The sequence below is a fragment of the Macaca fascicularis genome, chromosome 16 (genome assembly GCF_037993035.2).
Source record: "Macaca fascicularis isolate 582-1 chromosome 16, T2T-MFA8v1.1".
NCBI lineage: Eukaryota > Metazoa > Chordata > Mammalia > Primates > Cercopithecidae > Macaca > Macaca fascicularis.
In genome coordinates, this window is record NC_088390.1 from 44,112,056 (window position 1) to 44,118,055 (window position 6,000).

Consider the following 6,000-nt stretch of genomic DNA (forward strand, 5'->3'; position numbering starts at 1 on the left):
AGGCTCCAGGCCAGGGGAGGTCCTTCCTTCTAATCTGTATCGACTGTCCCCTCCTTTGCCTGCCAATTTGTATCAGGCTGTTGTCTGCAGTGGTGATGGAAAGCACTGGGCCCATTTACAGTGATCCGTGAGGGGGATCAGAGGCCTCTGTGAGGCTGGGCTGGGCTGTGGGTCGAGGGCAGCCCTACCTAGGAGAAAAACCCCTGAACTGGCTGGGAAGGGGCTGCTCCATGTTCTTTATCTGTTTAAGCTCTGTGAGGGCTGGTCCTTCCCCAGGGCAAGAGAGGACAGGCAATGGGTAGGGGAAGAAGAAAAAAGGACTCCTTGCTCACACCATGTCATGTGCAGGCCAAGCGCAGAGCAGAGGCCCTTTGCAGTTCCAGCTACCTCAAGATGTAATGTCCTCAACCCAGGCATATCCATCAATTAACAAGTATGTAGCCCACCCTCATGCTTCAGGGCAGGAGGAAGCCACGGGCATGTGTGGAGAGCCTGCACTGCACGGGCTCCTGGCACAGTCACACTGAGTTCTCTCAACAATCCTGGACAGATGCTATTTAATATTACTCGTACCATTGAGGAGATGAGAAAACCGGGGCTCCAAAAGTTTCAGAAGCATGCCTGAGAGCCCGAGCCTCTGCTCTCTTCTCTCTTGTTCTACCTGACCGGAAGGAGCCACCCCCTTAAGAGAGACAGGACACATGGCTGAGCCCGGTGGCTCACGCCTGTAATTCCAGCACTTTGGGAGGCCGAGGTGGGTGGATCACCAGAGGTCAGGAGTTCGAGACCAGCCTGGCTAACATGGCAAAACCCTGTCTCTACTAAAAATACAAAAATTGGCTGGGCATGGTGGTATGCACCTGTAATCCTAGCTACTCAGGAGGCTGAGGCAGGAGAATCACTTGAACCTGGGAAGTGGAGGTTGCAGTGAGCCAAGATCGCACCACTGCACTCCAGCCTGGGCAATAGAGTGAGACTCTGTCTAAAAAAAAAAAAAAAAAAAGGCCGGGTGCAGTGGCTCAAGTCTGTAATCCCAGCACTTTGGGAGGCCGAGACGGGCGGATCACGAGGTCAGGAGATCGAGACCATCCTGGCTAACACGGTGAAACCCCGTCTCTACTAAAAAATACAAAAAACTAGCCGGGCGAGGTGGCGGGCACCTGTAGTCCCAGCTACTTGGGAGGCTGAGGCAGGAGAACGGTGTGAACCCAGGAGGCGGAGCTTGCAGTGAGCTGAGATGTGGCTACTGCACTCCAGCCTGGGCGACAGAGCGAGACTCCATCTCAAAAAAAAAAAAAAAAAAAAGGACACTCACACCTGAAGATGTCAATGGCCATGGTGGCCAGGCCAGGCCTCACTCTGTGAACATGTGACCCACCGGCACCCCTTCCCCTGGGGCCGTCTGGTCCATGGCATGGCTCCCTGCCCCTACTCTGCTCCTGAGGATGCCTGGGTCCTCTTCTTCCTCTTTCTCATCTCTGACCACTGACCCCCAGAAACCTGTACCTTCTTCTAAGCCTTGGTGCAAGAATGAGGAGAGGAGAGCCCCTGCTCCATGGTCATTCTGGGTGGGAGGGAAGAGAGGGGGGTCAATTCTGTGCCTGGAGGCTTCGGTCAGGCCCCAAATGAGCTTTCCTGCAGCTTTCCTAAGGTCACAGTGACCTTGAGCAGATCATTTCAACTCTCGAGCCTCAGTTTTCTCATTTGTAAAATGAAGCTACATCTCCCAGACTTCTCTGGAGGAGACTCACAAGATGTAGTGCGTGTATGTTGCAAGTACTCAAGGAGTGTTTGGAAATGAAAACGCAGAGTTGGAGTTTGGCTTGGTGAGAGGGTCAGGGTAGGGCGGGGGTGGGAGGGATAAGGGGACAGGTGTGTGTGGGAGGGCTGGCGGGATGAGGGAGCAGGGGAGTGTTGAGGGCTGTGGAGAGACCCCTGGGCTGAGTCACAGGAATAAGGGCAGAGAGGGTGAAGTTTGGGGGTTGCTGAATGCCAAGCTGCCTTTGGACTTTGTCCTATGGGTTGACGCTTTTCTCACACTGAGTCTTTTGTTCAAATGCAGTCCTGTTAGGAAGCCCACTAAAGCAAGAAGATGAAGGGCAGAACTGAGGCTGGGGTCCCAGAGTCCTGCTTTTCAACCCATCCTCATCACCCTCAATCCCAGACGCTCCATGGAATTCACAGAGCTACCCTGAGCACCTTTGGAAAGCCTCTGCGTGGAGAATGAATCAGAGAAGACTTCGCTGAATCTGCGGATTTCCAGGAAGCCTGAGAGAAGAGGGCTGAGAGAAGAGGGCTGAGAGAAGAGGGCTGGCGAAGGAGGCTTGGTGCTTTTGTTCTCAGTGCCCCTCAGGGCTCCTCATCCTTGTTCCATTGACCAATGATGATGCCACCTGCTGGAGGCTGGGTCCAGCTATCAGTTCTCCCTCTGGTCAGGTTGCCTCTGCATGGAGAACAGGGTACAAGAGTAGCCAGGGAAGCCCTAGGAGATGCAAGTTGGGTGTCCCCTGAGGGGTCCAGGTAAGGGAGTATAGCAGTCTCACTGCTGATTTCAAGGCTTAGAGGTGGATACCTTGTGGGGTGCCTCAGCACATGCCAAGGGCCGTCCTATCACCTGCCTTCCTTACCTGCTGCCATGGACATTCTCTGGGAGGGTTGGGCACTTCCCTCTTTCACTCTGCTTCTCCACCTGGCTGATTCCCACATGTCAGGCCTCAGCTTGGGCATAGTTTCCTCCAGAATGCCTTTCTTGTCCCCCTCTGCCATGTCCTCACTGCCCTGGGCTAACCTCGCTTGCAGCAAGGATCTCCATGTGCCGTAAGCATCTGCTCATTTGTCTCTGCTAGGTTTTACATTTGAGGGTGGGGCATTCTATTGCCAGAGCCTGGCACAACGCCTAGTAGATGGCAGTGAATGAGTGAAAGAGCCTTACTCCAGCATGGGTGCAGGAGAGACCAAACTCCATCTTACTCCAGCATGGGTGCAGGGAGAGACCAAACTCCATCTTACTCCAGCATGGGTGCAGTGTGAACTCTTCACATTTGAGGAATGACCTTCTAGAGAAAGGCTAGTGAATGGCATGAAGGCCCAGCCAGGGAGAGGTTGGGAGGAGAGCATAGTCACCGGGGTTCCAGGGCTGGGGTGGCCCAGTTCCACTCAGCACGTCTATCTCTTTTCATTCCTGCATCTTCCCGGTGGGGGATTTGACCTCCAGATCATACTAGCCCTGGGCATCGGACAGTGTCTGCTCTCCACTCTCCATGCCCACCTGTGCATGGGCGCATCCACCCAGGGGCGTTAGGTAGATCTGTGTCCTTGGGTCTGAGTGAACACGATGGGTACAGGGCTGCCTGGGAGTATGTGTCTGAACACATGCACACATGGTAGTAGCAAGCATGTGTGTCTTTGTGTATCCTGGTATGGGTGTGACACCTTTGCGTGTGCAGCTTTATACGCAGAACACGCCCTGATGTGCTTTTGTATCTGTGAGTGTGTCTGTGCTTGCACAGACATGAGTGTGCCCACTGGGGCAGGGTGGGGCCGGGTGTGTTCTGTCACCGTGCTCTGATTAGCCTTCACTTGGAAGCATTTAGGTGACAATTTACAGCTGCACCTGACCCTGGCCTCTCTGCCTCGTCCTGCGTGTGCTGCTACGGCTGCCCCCTGCCCCCTGGCCACATAACTGTGATTTATGGCTGGCCTGTGGGGAGCAGCCCTCTCCCCGCTGCCCACCTCTCTGCAGCTCCTGCACCAGATGGGCTGCCTGCTGCTCCCTGGAGCAGCCTTCACCAGGGAGGGTGACGCAAGACGACCCACCGCCAGGCCTGGCTGGGACCCCTCCCTTGCCCACTGCTCATTCCCTTTCAGACAGTCCCTGTCATCCTGTCTTGGTCTTGTTCATGGCTGTTGGGATTGTGAACTGAGATGAGAGGTCAGAGTCTGTGACATAGAACAGAAACCGCCCTCAGTCCCCCATTCATCTCCTCCTCAGACACAGACAGACAGACAGATGGACAGACACACAGATAAAGGTATTGACAGGTCCTCATACAAGGACTGCATGTGCATCTGGGCGCGTGAGCACTCACACATACACACACACAATGAGAGTTCGTGGGGGATCTGCATATGTGTGGGGGCTGGGAAGGAAGCCAGGCCCCCTGCAGCCAGGCCAAGCCTCCCCAGCTCCCCACCGGGTCTCTGCCTCCTTTCTCACTCCCTGATGCCAAAGGGGATCTTCTCCAGCTCATGCCAATCCATTATGAAGGTCCACTCAACCAGCAAGGGCATTTCTGGGGGTGTCCCTGGGGTGGGCCCTTGGGAGCTGGGGCTCAACCTTGTACCCCCAGGCTGGCGTTGCTGGAAGCGGGGAGTGGTGGAGGGGCTGTGTCAGGCTGAAGGTGAGCGCTGGAAACAAAAAGATTGGAGTAAATTATTATTCCCCCCATGGCTTTCCCAAGGAAAGTGGAAGCAGCAGCCTGAGGCCCGTTTTCCTATTTGATGGGGAATCAGATAAATGGCAGGCAGCTTGCTCTGATAAGGCCTTGCTCTGGGCACAACCTCTCTCTCTGAAACCCTCTTACTATGCATAGAGGAAGGCTATCTGTGCAGCTGCACCTTGACACAAATATATCTGCACCCGAGATGAAGCAATTCCCCCAGAAATTACAGCAGAGGGATTGCATCTGAGGAGGGGGCCCTGGGGAGGGGCGGGGGCTGCAAGGGAGGGAGGGAAGAAGAGGCCTGGGACAGGCAGGGAGGAGAAGAGGGAGGTGGCTGGGAGGTTGGGAGTGGGAGCAAGAAGTCTAGAGGTTTGCACTGGGGAGGGGGCTTGGGAGCATCTTTGTATAAAATTTACATTTTTTCCCACCAAGCAGCTTGCACAGAAATATTCTTTTTCCCCTGTATCATCTTCTTCATAGGGACATTCTCACCACCACCCCCATCTTCCTCTGCCTGGCTCCACTGCTGCACTGGCCAAATTCTCCCTGCTTGTAGAATTAAAAGGAAAATACATGGAAGATCATAGATTTTACAATTCGTCACCTAAATGGAGGAGTCTCGGCTGCCTTAGACATTTTCTTTTTTCTTTTTAAATGACAACTTTACATTTCTTTTTAATTAAACTTTTTTTTTGCCTTAAGCTTTTCTTTACACATTAAAAAGAAAGTGGGGATGGGGTTGTTGTAATGTGATTTTAATAAATACGTGAATAAATAAATATTTTTGAAAAGATGGAGAACACAGAGTTCTGATTGGGTATTTGAAACACTTTTCCAACTTGTCACACGGCTTCAGGAGAGTGCGTGTGTGCACGCGTGCACATGTACGCATGTGTGTCTGCAAAAATGTGCATGAATATCCCTGAGTGTGGGGGGATGTGTTCTCATGTTCTCTCACACACGCACCTAGTCTGACAATACCCCAGGCTCTCTCTCTCCCCTTGCAGCAGTGTCTGCTCATCTCCGTGAGTTTGTATACCTCGCCTCTCCCCTTCCAAGAGTGAAGAACTGGAGGATCCAGCCTCTCAGGAGGCCTGAAGAAAACTCTCTGGTCCCAGAAGAGAAGCTTGAGGAAACAGACATCCCATCAGGCACAAGGGTCCCCTATCTCCTGCCAGACAGCCCCTCTCCCCAGCTCCTCCTTGGAGGAGCTGGGCAAAGGTGCCCAAGGGCGATGGCAGCAGAACTTGGCAGGACAAGTGCTTGGGGAAGGGGTAGTAGAGCCATGGGGAATGCGGGTCTTATCCCTCAAACCCTAGGTCTTGGAGGGACAAGGTGGGCTTGTTGGGGTGGGGAAGGGCGGCAGGAGACACTGCATTTACACGTGAGGGTGAGGGGAAGAAGTGGAGTTTGAGTGCATGTCGAGGGCGCTCATGCCCCTCCCTCCCCAAACTGGCACCTGCCTTGGGTCTGACTGTCAGAGCAGCTGCAAGACACAAGAGTCGGTGACAGATGCCACAGCCCCAGCCTTTGTCTGAGCAAGGGAAAAATCACACCC

The 6,000-nt window shown here is 53.8% G+C and overlaps 1 long non-coding RNA gene across 1 annotated transcript in view; it reads left to right on the plus strand.

Annotated features, from left to right (window-relative positions):
- LOC123569406 (uncharacterized) overlaps positions 1-5,242 on the plus strand; it is a 49,272-nt gene extending 44,030 nt beyond the window's left edge. Inside the window, exon 2 of the long non-coding RNA XR_012425550.1 lies at positions 2,063-5,242. This is a non-coding gene — a long non-coding RNA (uncharacterized lncRNA). The remainder of the gene's footprint in view (positions 1-2,062) is intronic.
- Positions 5,243-6,000: the final 758 nt, after the last annotated feature.